Source organism: Phoca vitulina, unplaced genomic scaffold (assembly GCF_004348235.1).
Source record: "Phoca vitulina isolate PV1807 unplaced genomic scaffold, GSC_HSeal_1.0 scaffold73, whole genome shotgun sequence".
In the NCBI taxonomy this organism is placed as follows: domain Eukaryota; kingdom Metazoa; phylum Chordata; class Mammalia; order Carnivora; family Phocidae; genus Phoca; species Phoca vitulina.
Window position 1 is genome coordinate 6,754,153 of NW_022589776.1, and position 16,238 is coordinate 6,770,390.

At 39.0% G+C, this 16,238-nt stretch overlaps 1 protein-coding gene and 1 pseudogene across 6 annotated transcripts in view; both read right to left on the reverse strand.

The window, feature by feature from the left end:
* ABL2 (ABL proto-oncogene 2, non-receptor tyrosine kinase) overlaps positions 1 to 16,238 on the reverse strand; it is a 116,684-nt gene that overhangs the window by 78,017 nt on the left and 22,429 nt on the right. The window lies entirely within an intron of this gene.
* On the reverse strand, positions 1,323 to 5,818 carry LOC116625102 (annotated as a pseudogene).

Below are 16,238 nucleotides of genomic sequence, written 5' to 3' on the forward strand. Positions count from 1 at the left end.
AAAGAATAGTACATTCCTACTTGTCCTGTCCCCCACCCACCTTAAGTCTCCTTACAAAAAGGAGTTTAAACAAAACTGTCATATTTAAGCCTTCAATGTATGGGTGTGTGTGTGTGTGTTTTCAGTAAGATCAGTTAGATAATAACAGAAGCAATGAACCCTTTAACATCACCCTTACCCGAAAGTTACTCTGAAGATTTCTGAACAAAATAATTCTGTTCATGTACATTTATTAAAAGTCCTGATTTGAGGTTGCCCTACAGTTTCAAAGGGAAGGTAATAAGTCACTAACTTTCAGAAAATTGATACAGTATGATAGAGGAGTGCATATTGAGAATCAGAGTAATAGACTATGAGTCCTACCTAGCTTTGCGACCTTGGGGCAACTGTCCAACCTCTCTGAGCTTCAGTTTTTTCCTCTATAAAACATGAATAATGATGCTTACACTATTTACATCCTAGAGTTGCTTGAAGATCAAAGAACTAAATGTAATCCTACCTTAGCCACACACTGCAATGCACCCTTCTCAACAATTTCAATTTCATGCAACCACTTTTGAATACATCTTCTATCCTACTAGCTCATTCCTTCTCGTACATGAACTCCTGCCATCATTTGATCCCAGCAGAACCTCAAATCTACTGACCCAACTATCTTTTCACTCTCCCTCCCCCCCGGAAGTACTCTCTTCTCTCCTTACCCAAATTCCATGATGCAGCATTATGATCATTCGCTCCTCTCTCACTTGGGACATACTCACTTTGCAAAACCACAATGCTGCTTAAATTCAATTCTCTGTCTGTTCTCCTACTACTAAAGGAGCAAAAAAAGCACACAAACAAGCTGACTGGCCTCACTTTTAATTCATGACCTTTAACCTCAACTGAGCCCTGAGTTCTGCCTGGTAATCATAATCTATTTCCCTAGCCCATTCACTCTCCCACTTTTCTAAACACTTACATGCTCTCTCCTCTCTTCTCAAACTTCTAATATCCTCTTCCATGCCCTTTCTCACTCTCAGCTGATGACTTGCTTAGAAAATTAAAGCAGTCAGAAGAGGATTTCCAGGAATTATCATTGCGTCCACCCACAGTATCAGCATCTATCTACATCCATATGCTCTGCCTTCCTTCTTGTTATGATAAATGAACTACTATCTATTCTTTTCTCTATCTAATCCCCTCCCTCCTGTACAAGCTCCAATCCCTACCACCAGCTCAGCAATTCTCCTCCTCTTCTGTATCATCAGCTTCTTTCCTTCCCTTCTCCCACTCTCTACCACATCACTTCCATGAGCAGACGAAATATGTATGAAAATGCTCTAACTCCTATCACAAAAACTGTATGAGCAGTGGAACTAAAAAGAGACAATGCAAAATGAAAACAGGCCTCTGGATCCCCACATCTCTGAGCAGGAAACAGGCTAAAAAAAAAAAAATTACTCCATTGCAAACATAGGCTTCCTTTATGGAAGACTCAAGAGGACTGAACAAAGGAAGCTGGGAAGGGCTACATAACTTTTACAAGGTCATACAACTAAATAAGCGGTAGAATTGGGATATGAACTCAGAAAGTCTACACTCCCCCCCCCCCAGGCTTTAACTTACTTTATTTTTCTTATATAAAACTATGTGGTGACCACAGCTGGATACTCTGGTGTGGGTCTTTACCAGACGGTCAGTAAAGCACTGATAAGGAAACTTGGTGATCACAGTCTCTTTCCAGAGGTCAGGGGAAGGGGGGGGTTGAGACAGCTGTAGGTCTTGGAAATGGCATCCAAAGTGGCCTTGGCAAAGTTGCCCAGGGTGACAGTGCAGCCCCTGGCCAAGGTGTAGCAGTTTCCACACCAGCCATTCAGGAGCTTCTTGGGTACAGGAGGCAGGGATGAGGCGCACCAGCACAGAGCCACAGAGGCTGGTCACCTTGTGAGGGACAGTGTGGGACTTGCTGATCTTGTTCCCCTAGTAGTTTCACAGCACAGGGACAATGGAGAGCTTGGCCAGGAGGATGGCTCCATGGATGGCAGTGGCTACCTCCTTGGAGCACTTAACACCCAGACCGACACGTCCACTGTACTCTCTGATGGCAACAAATGCCTAGAACCTGGTCCGCAGGGCAGCACAGGTCTGTTTTCGCACAGGCATCATCCTCAAAATCTCATCCTTGAGGGATGCGCCCAGGAAAGATTCCCAGATGGGCTGGGAGAAGAGATCTCCAGGGACTTGATTTTCATGTCCTTGACCAGGTGGCCCAGATTGGTGACCAGGATCCACTCCTTGACCTCAGCTTGGCCTTGGCTGCCCCCCCACCCACAGCCAAGACTCCGTCCTGGATGCCGCTACCTCGGCCTCCCACTGCAGCCCCCCACACCCACCCCGGGTCTCTGGGCTCCCCCACAGCACCAGCATCATCTGCAGTTTGGTGTTTTCTAGGAGAAGAAAAAGTCTACATTCTTAACACACATTATCTCATTAAAACTTTACAATGCTGTGACATAAGTGATAGTATTATTCCCATTTTACAAACGGGGGAACTGACTTAGCTAGATTCAAGGATTTAATACACATCCACAAAAAATATATATATATATATATTTGTTTAACAACTACACTATATTCAGAATTGAGGTAAAACTTACAAAACAAAAAGATACACAGGATATATATTACATTTACAGTCCTCTTAAGTATGCTTTTACAAGAAAATTTACTGCATCAAAATTTATTGATTCTCAACAGCTTCATTACCTCAAAGCTTTGGAAACTAAGTATTTTATTGGGAATTAATAAAATTTGTTTCTACAAATCTGTAAAAATTTGGCTTGCTAAATAATCATATCAACAAGATTTTAAGGATAAAGTTACTTAAAATTTAAAAGTTAGTTGTAAAAATTTAAAAGAAAGTTGTAATACTTTCTCTATTTAAACTATTAAGCAAATTAAAATAGTACCAAAAACATCCTTAGCTGTATGTTAAAATCAAGTATCCCGAAGACTTTTACCAGCAAAACCATAATGATCTACTTAGTTATTTGTACCTTAAAGAAAAAAGCAATGAATACCCTAAAATATTCCATAAATCAGATATCCTATAAAGCCAAACTGGTCCTTCTTACTAAAATTAGTAAAGTTCAGGGGCACCTGGGTGGCACAGTTGGTTAAGCTTCTGCCTTCTGCTCAGGTCCTGATCCCAGGGTCCTGGGATCGAGCCATGCATCATCATGCAACATCATGCATTATCAGGCTCCTTGCTCAGCAGGGAGCCTACTTCTCCCTCTGCCCTTCCCCCTACCCATGTGCACTCGTGCTTTCTTTCTCAAATAAATAAAATCTTTAAAAAATAAATAAAAATAAAATCAGTAAGGTTCTAGAAGCTTTTAACAGAGAAATTTCCACTTATACTTTGCACACTTAACTCTTCTAAATAAATTTAACTATGCAAAATACTAATTCAGATCAAAATATATAAGGAAGCAATAAACAATTCTAAAGCTGGTAATTAAGACTGAAAGTTTAGATAAGGTATTCTACAAATTACAGGTCAATTTTCGCTTGGAGGAGGATAATCACAAGACTGTTACCTTCTTAGCAATTTAACAACAACAACAAAATTCCTGTCTTTGTTAACATACAACTGAAATAGTCAGAAAACTGTAACTCAAAACAAACATAAGGCAAAACATTGTGGAAGAGCACTGAACTGGACATCAGAAGACCTAAATTCTAATCTTTCCTCCATCATAACTGGATATGAAAATTTACCACTGTGTGTCTACTTCTCCAATCTGTAAAACTAAGGGGCAGGGGTAAGAAATCACTCTACGGTTATTTTCAGCTCAAAACTCTTATGATTCCATGAACCAAACGGAGGTATATATTTTGTTTTCATATTTTAGAAACTCCAGACAAGCAGAGCAAATTAAAAGAAATCAAGAGTAATATTATCAACGCCCTTCCAGGATATAACTACAATTATGTAGTTATGCATAAGATGTACAAGATAGCTTTAGTATTCATTCTCAGAGTTCTTTTCATATGTTAAGTCATTTTAACACACTCTCTAAACTTGACTGGATCCAGCAATTCCTTATTTAAAAGTTTTCCTAAACTCTCAATATGCTAGGCTTTCCCTTTAACTTTCATTTTCTATTCCTCTTCTCCTTCCAACACTATTATATTTAAGTAAGCTTCAGAGTGACCATTTTACTTATCTACTTCCTATACCTTTACCATGCCTGGTTTTTATGCCTCCCTTATCCATGATTTCTTTTTTCTTTTTCTTTTTCTTTTTTTTTTTTAAAGATTCTATTTATTTATTTGACAGAGAGAGAGACACAGCGAGAGAGGGAACACAAGCAGGGGGAGTGGGAGAGGGAGAAGCAGGCTTCCCGCGGAGCAGGGAGCCCGATGCAGGGCTCGATCCCAGGACCTGGAATCATGACCTGAGCCGAAGGCAGACGCCCAACGACTGAGCCACCCAGGCGCCCCGATTTCTTTTTTCTTTTTAAGAAAGAGTGCGCATGTACACATGCAAGGGGATGAGGGAGGGGCAAGCGAGAGGGTGAGAGCGAATCCCAAGCAGGCTCCACACCAAGTGAGGAGGTGGGGCTCAAGGTCAGGACCCTGAGATCATGACCTGAGCCGAGATCATGACCTGAGCCATGACATGAGCCAAGATCCGAGATCAAGAGTCAACTGAGCCACCCAGGCACCCCCACTTCTTATTCAAAGTGCCTCTATTAAAAAAAAAAGTGCCTCTGTTGACCCAGTTAGATATTAAGAGTTCTGAGATCCTCAACTTTCAGATTTATATCCTATGATGCAACTCCTTTCCACACTATCAGACATAGCACATTTGCTAGCAAATTCAGACATATTATTCAGTCATTCAAAAGTTTAAATTTTACATGTTGACATTTTTATATTCCATTTGTTTTCATCACTAGCAACCTGCTTGCTTAAAGTCTAAAAATTCTGACCTTTAGATATTTTTTAGCATATTGATACATGCTGGATAAACCAAAGCAGTTTCAAATTTGAAATGTCACCTAGTAAAAGTAGAGAGGAAAAAATAGCACCCAATATTTAATTTGTCAAAACTCTGCCACTCAGCCTTTTTTGGAAGGCCTAAGGAAAAAAAAAATTATTGCACGCTATAAAAGAACTATAAAAGGTATTGAAGATTCTTTTGGGAATCTTACCACATTTCTTCAAGATCCAAGTGATACTTAGGGGACCTATACAAATTTAAATGACTACAGAGTTTAATCATAATTCCTAAAGTTACCATTTAAAAATGTAAATACTTATTATGAATTCACTTTTACTTCATACCCCTTTCTTCAATGGTAGAAGTCAAATCCCAGAGAGAAATGACACCTAACTAGATTTAATAAAACCCACTGTATCTAGTACAGTGCTACATATTCTATGGCTATTTTAGACTCATAATGTGTGTCTCTGCTTTCATCCTTGTCCCCAAGAGTGTATTCTCCACAAAGCAGTCAGACTGAATCTTTTAAATATAATCCCTTGGTCCAAGATTCCCATCCTACTCAGAATAAAGTCCTAATTCCTTATGATGGTATGCAAGCCTTCTATAAACTGGCCCTCAGCAGTCTCCCTCATCCCACATGAAACTTTTACCTTCTTTCTCCTTCTACAGATTATCTCCCAGCATTCTCCCACCAGGTCAGTCCTCTCTAGCCAGTCCTCCTCTACGACTCCAGGATACCTCTGCCTTGAAAATGTTCTCCAAAAGTTTGTCCTTGATGGTCCTCTCCCTGGAACACTTTTCTCCTGAAAGCCGTAAGTCCATTCCTTCAGATCATTCAATTCTCTGCTGAAATGTCACCCTACCAGCCAGAGGCTTTCTCTGAATCCTATCATAAACAGCACCTCACCTATGGTCTGTTCTTTTACCCAGCTTTATTTTTCTCCTAGAACTCATCACCACATGAAGTAGTAAATAAATGAATGTTCAGTGCCTGTCTCTACCCACTACAATGTAATCTCCACAAAGGCAGGGAGTTTCATTTGTTCACTAACATATTCCCAGTGCCAAGAAAGTTCCTGGTAGGGGCGCCTGGGTGGCTCAGTCGTTAAGCGTCTGCCTTCGGCTCAGGTCGTGATCCCAGGGTCCTGGGATCGAGCCCCGCATCGGGCTCCCTGCTACGCGGGAAGCCTGCTTCTCCCTCTCCCACTCCCCCTGCTTGTGTTCCCTCTCTCACTGTCTCTCTCTCTGTCAAATAAATAAATAAAATCTTTAAAAAAAAAAAAAAAGAAAGAAAGAAAGTTCCTGGTAGGTGCTCAATAACTGTTAAATAAATGAAAATCTGAAATGCCTGACTCTAGAAGCCATGCTGTCAACTTTAATTATTCATGCATACTAAAGAAGTCCTTTAAATAATAATATTAAAAGTGTTATTTAAACTGGGAATGTTGCTTGCCTCTAAGGAAGAGAACCAGGTAGCTGAAGGTAGAGAGATGTAGGGTAATTAAATGTATATCTCTTAAATCTTGAAGTGTATTAATGTGTTAACACTATATTAATGTGCTAACTTCATTAACTGTATCAATGTGTTAACTTAAATCTTGTACTGTACTAATGTGTTTTTCTTAATATTAATAAAATTTTAAAATTTAATAGTAATATTGTTGTTTGACTTATGTAAACGCTCCAGTTCAATCCTACATTTCCAAAATACGGAACACTACTGGCAAATATACTACATTCTTTATGTTGTTCTAGAATGTTTTAATATGATTCTTTGGGAATTTCTCAGAGCACAAGAAGTTATACATTCCTTCTTTAATGCTCCCTTAGTCTTATATTAACTAGCAATCACCTTGCCACTAGGAAATTGTTAGGTACATTCACTAGTTCACTAGTAAAACAGGCAAACAGTTAAGTATGATAATGCCTTTACTAATTAGAGGGTTGTGTGCCAAAGATATTATCAGAAACTTTGTCAGTAAAGACGGCAATAACAAAGACTATTCCAGGACAGGCTCTAGTATATCAGGAACGTAAAGTCCTAGCTCTGGTAATGGGACTGGGTGGAAAGAGTGATGGAAAAGGAGACGTGGAAGCAGCTATTCTCACTTCCCATTATCCCTTATCATCACAGCTAATCCACTAGTTAGCCAGAAAGTCCCTCCCAGTTCTCTTGAAAACAGTGCTCCTCTCAACAAGACATGAAGGACACACGAAGAAGGTTACTTTCAAAAGAGGAAACCCAGCATGATAGTAATGAACTCCTTCAAGGACCAACACTAGACCTAATGGTCTTCCAAGTACTTTCTACTTGTATTATATCACAAAGGATGAGAATTATAAAACCAACTTGGAAAGAATAAGCACTGATTTCTGCCAGCTATAAGGTAATAGACAACTGCACTTCTTCATTTTCATTTTCAAATTCAGATAGTACTGCATACTTTTCCAACTCTTGTATATTAAGATATTAGGTATTACATGGTAGTATGACAAGCATAATCTTTCTGTATTTAATCACTTTAACTATATACACCTATCCTCCATCACTTAAATAATCTCTATTATTAAAAAAAAAAAAAAAAACCACAAGACTTCTCCCCCTGAAATTATTAAGAAACAGTCTACGTAGTATTATATGAAAGATGGAACCATTAATTACTCCCTAAACTGAAATTAGGGAAAAAAGTTTGACAATGGATTGGAATCTGTCATATAAAAACTAAGTTCAGGGGCGCCTGGGTGGCTCAGTCATTAAGCGTCTGCCTTCGGCTCAGGTCATGATCTCAGGGTCCTGGGATTGAGCCCCGCATCGGGCTCCCTGCTTCTCCCTCTCCCACTCCCCCTGCTTGTGTTCCCTCTCTCGCTGTGTCTCTGTCAAATAAATAAAATCTTTAAAAAAAAAAACAAAAAACTAAGTTCAACTATACTTTAAATAAATAAATAAAATTAAGTTTGGACCTAAACAAAAGCACCATAAATGGCCTTTTGTTTCCTTTAAGAGGAAAAAAAAAACACATTTTATTGCAAACAAAAAATATAAAAACAAAAGAGCAACTGTAATACTCTGGACATTCTGCCTTTCCTCTATAGCCAAAATATATAACAAAACACGAACGAGTCACAGTTCAATGTACTGATTAGTCACTGTATACAACAGGGAGCTTACTAACCAGACTCCATAGTTCTAGAACCAGTTATGAGAAATGGCTCGTGGGACTATTCTGGCTCTCACTGTACCACAGGTATGTACAGCTGGCATCAAGGTGCTGCCACCCGATCCAGAAGACAACCAAAAAGCCTCATTATCCCAACATTCTCTAGCTCTTTCCCCATTTTGCTAGGGAAACAGATAAAACAAAAAAATATGGTATCAGAAAGTCAAGTATAATGCTTCCACCCAACACTGTTATTTCTATAATACCCTGTAAAGTTATCACCCAAACTCTAATTAAAACAAATGGACTGAATAATTCCTTCACTGCCTTTTTCAATGGACAATAAATATACTGGTTCTTATCCCAGCCTGCCTTTCCATTTTCTAAATCATGCTGTCATGATGGCACATGATTTCACCCATTTGTTGTATTTATAAATAGTAGAAATCAGGTAAATTGAGATATTAAATCAGACAAGTCACTTAACCTAAACATAATTTGTGTGCAGACACAGAGAAATCATGCACATGCTATGTAGAAAACTTGTACAATCATGTAACAGACAAAATTTTAAAAATGAATGTAGAAAAAATAGAGAATAAATGTTTTGGTTAACTGAAGTACTTTCTGAAACATTTAGTATGATAAACTTTTCTTAATTCAAGAGACTAAATTTTTTTGAGAGTAATTTCTTGAAACTTTGCTATTTTAAAAACAGAACTCAATATTTTATACATTTTTCTTGAGAACATTAAGTAATTGCTTTGTGTCAAATTACCAGAAATCAAGATAATATTAAACTCTTTTGCATACCTTTAATAGCAGCACGAATGATCCCGTGTTATGTGTACCTAAGGTTGTATTTCATATTTCTAAGTTAAATGTTTAAAAGAACATACATGATACAATGGAGAAATTTTATTATTTTTTTATTTTATTTTATTATTATTATTTTTTAAAGATTTTATTTATTTATTTGAGAGAGAGAGAGTGAGAGAGAGCATGAGAGGGGGAGGGCCAGAGGGAGAAGCAGACTCCCCGCTGAGCAGGGAGCCCGATGCGGGACTCGATCCTGGGACACCAGGATCATGACCTGAGCCGAAGGCAGTCGCTTAACCAACTGAGCCACCCAGGCGCCCTACAATGGAGAAATTTTAACAAATAAACCAAATATCAGCTTTTCTGCCTTTCTAAGGAAAAGCACAACATAGAAAATAAATGAGAACCTTTACTTTCCTGTACTAAGAAATAAAAATAAGTTTTTCTAAAGTGTTCAAAGAAATAAGTTTAAGGCACTACCATCAGAAAAACTGGCCAACGAATGACATTGAATTTCCACACTTTAAAAATGCAGCAAATCCCATGATCTCATTTATATGTGGAGTCTAAAATAGTCAAACTCAGAAACAAGAGTAGAATGATGGCTGTGCTGGGGAGAGGAAGGGAATGAGGAGATGCTGGTCAAAGGGTACAAAGTTTCAGTTATGCGAAATACATAAATTCTAGAGAACTATTGTCCAGCATGGTGACTACAGTTAATAATAATGTGTTGTATACTTGAAATTTGCTGAGTAGATCTTAAAGAGTTCTCACCATACCAAAAAATGAAAAGAAATGTTGATTAGCTTGTGTTCACTTCACAATATATACGTTTATCAAAACATCATGTTGTATTGTCAGCATACATCAAAATATAAACCTACAACTTGATATTTTTATTTTACTTATTTGAGAGAGAGAGAGAAAGAGAGAGAGAGCGCATGCGCACGAGCGGGGGGGGGGGGGGGGGGGGGGAGGGTAGAGTAAGAGGGACAAGCAGATTCCCTGCTGAGCAGGGAGCCTGAGGGCTCCATCCTAGGATCATGACCTGAGCTGAAGGCAGACACTTAACTGACTGAGCCACCCAGGCACCCACAACTTGATGTTCTAATCAAATGTATACAATTCCTATTTGTCAATTATACCTTTAAAAAGCTGGAAAAATACTGCAAATTCTTCCACAGGTGACTATTATTGTCAAATTAATAGCCCAAACCAGATCTAAAAGTCTTTTTTTTTTTCCCATGTAAGCAAATAGGAAAGTAATAATTTTATTATGCAGGAGATAATTTTAAAACTATGTATAGTGGCAACTGGATTTTCTTTCTAAGTCCTGGAGTATCCCCTAGTGGACCGGTAAGGAACAGGTTTTTTTGCTAAGTTGAACTTTGTTAAGTCTCTGATCATAACAAATTCACTAACAAAACTAACCCCAAAAGTATGTATTTTTCCAATTTTCTATAATAATTTCCTAATAATATAATTTAAAACAAAGGAAATTATTTTAGAAATTACTCATACCACCTCACTGATCTAAATGTCAACAATGAAATTATGAATATTAAGTAGAGTGCTTCCTAAAAAGCCAGAGATCACCAGAAATGAATTTAAGAAACTATGAAAGGAGTTTGAAAATGATTCTTTTACATACTATATAATTTCTGAAAACATGTGGAATTTGAAGAACTAAAAAATAATTTTTACAGCATCAACAACCTATACACAAAGAAAAACAAAACAATGACTATGTCATGTTTTTGCAAGCAATCAAGCAAAATCTACTGAAGAATACAAAGTATACAAAATCTTTTCAATCATACTTGAACACACTGAAAGCAGTGCTAACCGGCTTCTTCCATCCACACGGTCTTTACACATTCTGTTCCCCCTAAGACACTCTTCCCCACTCTGATCCATGGACCTAATTAATAGCTACCCACCCTTCAAATTTCAACTAAATCAACATTAACCTCCCTGACTAGATACAATTCTACTATTATTGCTTCTCATAGCATTATGTACCTCAATTTTTATTGATTTAAGTAATGTCTGCTTGTTTTGTTACAGGATTATTTAGAGAGTTCTATTATCTTACAAGGCTGTTGTGACAATTAAGTGATACCTCTGTAAACCACCTTTTAACAATGCCAGCCATCATTTAAACACTATTAGTACTGGCCCCATTAAACCTGCCGAAGATAAAATGTGCTTCTGTCATCTAAGATTATTCCTTAGAGTTTTATTCTGTCGTTAAAAACCACTTTATTGGGGCGCCTGGGTGGCTCAGTCATTAAGCATCTGCCTTCAGCTCAGGTCGTGATCCTGGGGTCCTGGGATCGAGCCCCACATCGGGTTCCTGCTTCGCGGGAAGCCTGCTTCTCCCTCTCCCACTCCCCCTGCTTGTATTCCCTCTCTTGCTGTGTCTCTGTCAAATAAAATCTTTTAAAAACAAAACAAAACAAAACACTTTATTGGGGCTCCTGGGTGGCTCAGTCAGTTAAGTGTCTGCCTTCGGCTTCGGTCATGATATCAGGGTCCTGGGATCAAGTCCCGCATCAGGCTCCCTGCTCAGCGGAGAGACTGCTTCTCCCTCTGCCTGCCACTCCCCTTACTTGTGCTCTCTCTCTCTTTGGCAAATAAATAAAATCTTAAAAAAAAAAAAAAACACTGTATTATCAGCATTAACACAGTACTGGAGTTGTTCTAGTTCATTCCTTGTCAAATTCTTTGATATCCCTCCCTTCAAGATGTAGAGCTTGATTTCCTACCCTATGAGTAGAATTAAGGACTAGCTTCTAACAAAAAGAGTAAGATGGAAGTAAATTTGTGTGACTTAGGGACTAGGTCATAAAATGTACTGTGGCATTCTGTTCACTCTCTCTAGGATTACTTGCTCTGGCAGAAGCCAGCTGCCATACAGTGAGGCCAAACAGTCCTGCAGAGGGATCCATGAGGCAAAGAACTGAGGCCTCCCACTGGCAGCCATGTGAGTGAGCCATCCTGCAAACAGATCTTACATCTCTAGACAAGCCGTCAGATGACTACAGCTCCAGTTGGCAGATTTACTGGAACCTCACAAGACACCCTTAGCCACAACCACTGAGATAAGAAACCTCCAGATTTCAGACACTGAGACATCATTTGAGATCATAAATACTTGGGGGTAACTGGTTACTCAGCAACAAGTGCGTTGTGTTTAATAGGTTTAAAGAAAAAAGAAGATAATGATAGTAAATGAAACAATAGACACTACTGAAAAAAGACCAACAACTCAACAACAACAAAATAAATCCAATTCAAAAACGGGCAAAGGACTTGAATATCCATTGCTCCAAAGAAGATGTACAAATGGCCAACAAGCACATACAGAGATGCTCAATATCACTAGTCGTCAGGGAAATGCAAATCAAAGCTACAATGAAATACCACCTCTCACGCACCAGAAAGGCTACTATCAAAAAAAATGGAAAATAAGTGATAATGAGGATGTGGTAAAATTGGAACCCTTGTGCACTATCAGTGGGAATATAAAATGGTGCAGCCACTTTAGAAAACAGTATGGCAGGGACACCTGGGTGGCTGAGTCGGTTAAGTGTCTGCCTTCAGCTCAGGTCATGATCCCAGAGTCTTGGGATCGTGTTCTGCATCGGGCTCCTTGCTCAGCAAGGAGCCTGCTTCTCCCTCTCCCTGGCGCTCCCCTTGCTTGTGCTCTCACACTTTCTCTGGCTCTCACTCGCTCTGGCAAATAAATAAATAAAATCTTAAAAAAGAAAAAAAAAGAAAAAAAGAAAAGAAAAGAGTATGGCAGGGGCGCCTGGGTGGCTCAGTCGTTGGGCGTCTGCCTTCGGCTCAGGTCATGATCCCAGGGTACTGGGATCGAGCCCCGCATCGGGCTCCCTGCTTGGCGGGAAGCCTGCTTCTCCCTCTCCCACTCCCCCGCTTGTGTTCCTGCTCTCACTAACTCTCTCTCTTTGTCAAATAAATAAAATCTTAAAAAAAAAAAAAGGGTATGGCAGTTCCTCAAAAGATTAAAATAGAATTACCATATGATCCAACAATTCCACTCTGGATATATACCCCAAAGAAATTAAAGCAGGGCTCAAAGAGACATTTGTATACCTTATGTTCATAGCAGCATTATTCACAATAGTCAAAACATGGAAGTAACCCAAATGGTCCACTGACAGATGAATAAATAAAATGTAATACACACCTACAATGAAATATCATTCAGTCTTAAAAAGAAATTTTAACACATGCTACAACATGGAGGAATCTTGAGGACATCATGTTAAATGAAATAAGCCAATCACAAAGGGACTAATATTGTATAATTCCACTTTATGGCCACTATCTTTCTAAACACTGATTCTAAAAATTCTAATAAGGTAATATGCCCATAAATTAATCCAAATTGTCCATTACCTAGAAGAAATCATGGTAAGAGAACAGAGGTTAGATGTGTTTAGTCAGTTATTAAAACGTGCTAACACACAGCTGTCAACTAATTCATGACAACCTCACCATAAAGTTATGGAAAACAAAGTTTCTGTGCCTCCCACCCCTTTCTTTATTTTGTGTTTATGATATTCTTAGTTTTTTTTCCAAGTTTTTAATTCCAGTTAGTTAACATAATACAGCATTATATTAGTTTCAGGTGTACAATACAGTAATTTAACAGTTCCACACATCACCCTGTGCTCATCACCCAAAATTCTTAGTTCTTAAAATATTCAGAGCTCTAAAAATATATATATATTCATAGCTCTTAAAATAAACCAGGAATAGTTCCACTGGGCAATTTTAGAGATAAATTTAAAATTCCATTTTCTAAAACGTAATGTTCTAAACTAAACTTCTAAAGGTCTAAAACTTCCTCTTCTTTACTCACTAACCTTGCTACACAACCTCACATCAAAACAAAAAAAGAGAAACACCAACTTTGCCTTCTCTTTTTCCTGTTTAAACTTCTCCAATCTCTCCACATCTTGGAAGAGCAGAAAAAGAATACTAACAATGTTTCAGTCATTTTGTGCAAGACATAATGGCAGAAGCTTTACATACATTATCTTATTTCTCAAATCGCCCTATACAGCAGGTATTATCCTCACTTTATAACGAGGAAATAAAATAAGTTCAAACACAGTTAAACCAGAATTCTAACCCAAATCTGCCTAGTTCCAAAACCTTGTACTTCTACATCATAGTGTTCTTTTTTTTTTTTTTTTTGAAGATTTTATTTATTTATTTGAGAGAGAGAAAGCATGACAGGGGGGAGGGTCAGAGGGAGAAGCAGACTCCCTGCCGAGCAGGGAGCCCGATGCGGGACTCGATCCTGTGACTCCAGGATCATGACCTGAGCTGAAGGCAGTCGCTCAACCAACTGAGCCACCCAGGCGCCCCATCATAGTGCTTTCTTGAGTCACATTTGTGTCATTTTCAGTTCTCCTTGCAGAATAACATAGTTCTATAAATTACAGAAACTTAGCAGAGAACCTGACACCAAGATCCAGTTTCACAAAAACAGAACCGTAGAAGTTTCCCAGTCACAAATTAATAACTTTTTTCCCTCTCCTACAGACCCCAAACTTATTTTTAGTATCATTTGTTCTATTACCCTATTTAGACACATCTTAAACCAAAAAATGTCATCTACCTATTGGAGACTTCTGTGTCTAGAGGCTTTATCTGAGCATAATGACTCCAGTTATAAATTTACCTGATCTACTGTTGTGTTGGGGGGGGGGTCCCATTCCACCTCCAGCTTTTGATGATTCACTAGGCAGACTCAGAGGACTCACCACATTGTCAAAGCAAAAGGAAACAAAGCAAAAGCAGCAAAAAGAAAAGGCAGATGGGGCCAAGTATAGAAAAAACCAAACACAAGTTTCCAAGAGCCTTTTCCCAGGGGAGTCATACCAGATACACTTAACTCCTCCAGAAATGAAGTGTAACGTGTAAAATACTGTCTACAGGGTAAGCTCATCAGCGATTCAGCAAGGTTTTTCCTGGGGGCTGGTCAGGTAGGCACTCTCTGCCTACCATGTACCAAAATTCTAGACTCCTAGAGGGAAAGCAGGTGTTTCACATAAACTACATTTTTTGTACAAAGAGTTTAGGCACAGTGAGTCACTCTTCGCAGTTCTGGGAATGGTGGGAACCCTCTTAAAATCCAAGTCCCAAACATCAGCAATGAGCCAACCTTGTGGGGTGCCTGGGTAGCTTGGTCACTTAAGCATCTGCCTTCAGCTCAAGTCATGATCTCAGGATCCTGGGATTGAGCCCCACATCGGGCTCCTTGCTCAGCAGGGAGTCTGCTTCTCCCTCTACCCCCCGCCCCCACTCATGCTCTCTCTCAAATAAAATCTTTAAAAAAAAAAAAAAGAGCCAACTTTATTGTAAGCAGGCTATTCTAAGGAAATCAGTCTCAAGTCCGCTATGTTAACTCTTTTCTGCACAACTGAGATGTTCCTTTTAGAAATAACATTTTGTGGGATGCCTGGGTGGCTCAGTCGGTTAAGCATCTGCCTTCAGCTCAGGTCATGATCCCAGGGTCCTGGGACTGAGCCCCATATCGGGCTCCCCGCTCAGCCGGGAGCCTGCTTCTCCCTCTGCCTGCTCCTCCCTCTGCCTGCTCTGCCTGCCACTCTCCCTGATTGTGCTGGCGCTCTCTCTCTGACAAATAAAATTTTTTTAAAAAAGAACATTTTGGGGCGCCTGGGTGGCTCAGCCATTAAGCATCTGCCTTCGGCTCAGGTCATGATCCCAGGGTCCTGGGATCGAGCCCCACATCGGGCTCTCTGCTCAGCAGGAAGCCTGCTTCTCCCTCTCCCACTCCCCCTGCTTGTGTTCCCTCTCTCGCTGTCTCTGTCAATTAAATAAATAAATAAAATCTTTAAAAATAAATAAATAAATAAAGGAACATTTTGTTTTGTTTTTGGCGATCTGTTTTTTTCTATACAAAATGGGTCCCCATTTCCTGTCACTTTAACTAAGATGTCCTTTTCTGAGATTTATATGTTTTTTCTGACTTATCAGCTACTTATGCCCAAGTTCTAAAACTCTTTTACAAAGCCACACAACACGGTATGATTAAATTCTATATCCTTAAGAAGAATACCTGTGAGGAAAAAAATCCTTTTAAGATTTAAAGACATTAAAAAATTAATCTTAGCACACTGGAATATATACATCATTTGATGCAACTTAATACATATTACTGATCATCTATACTGTAACAGAATCAGTAACTGTTAATGTTCTTA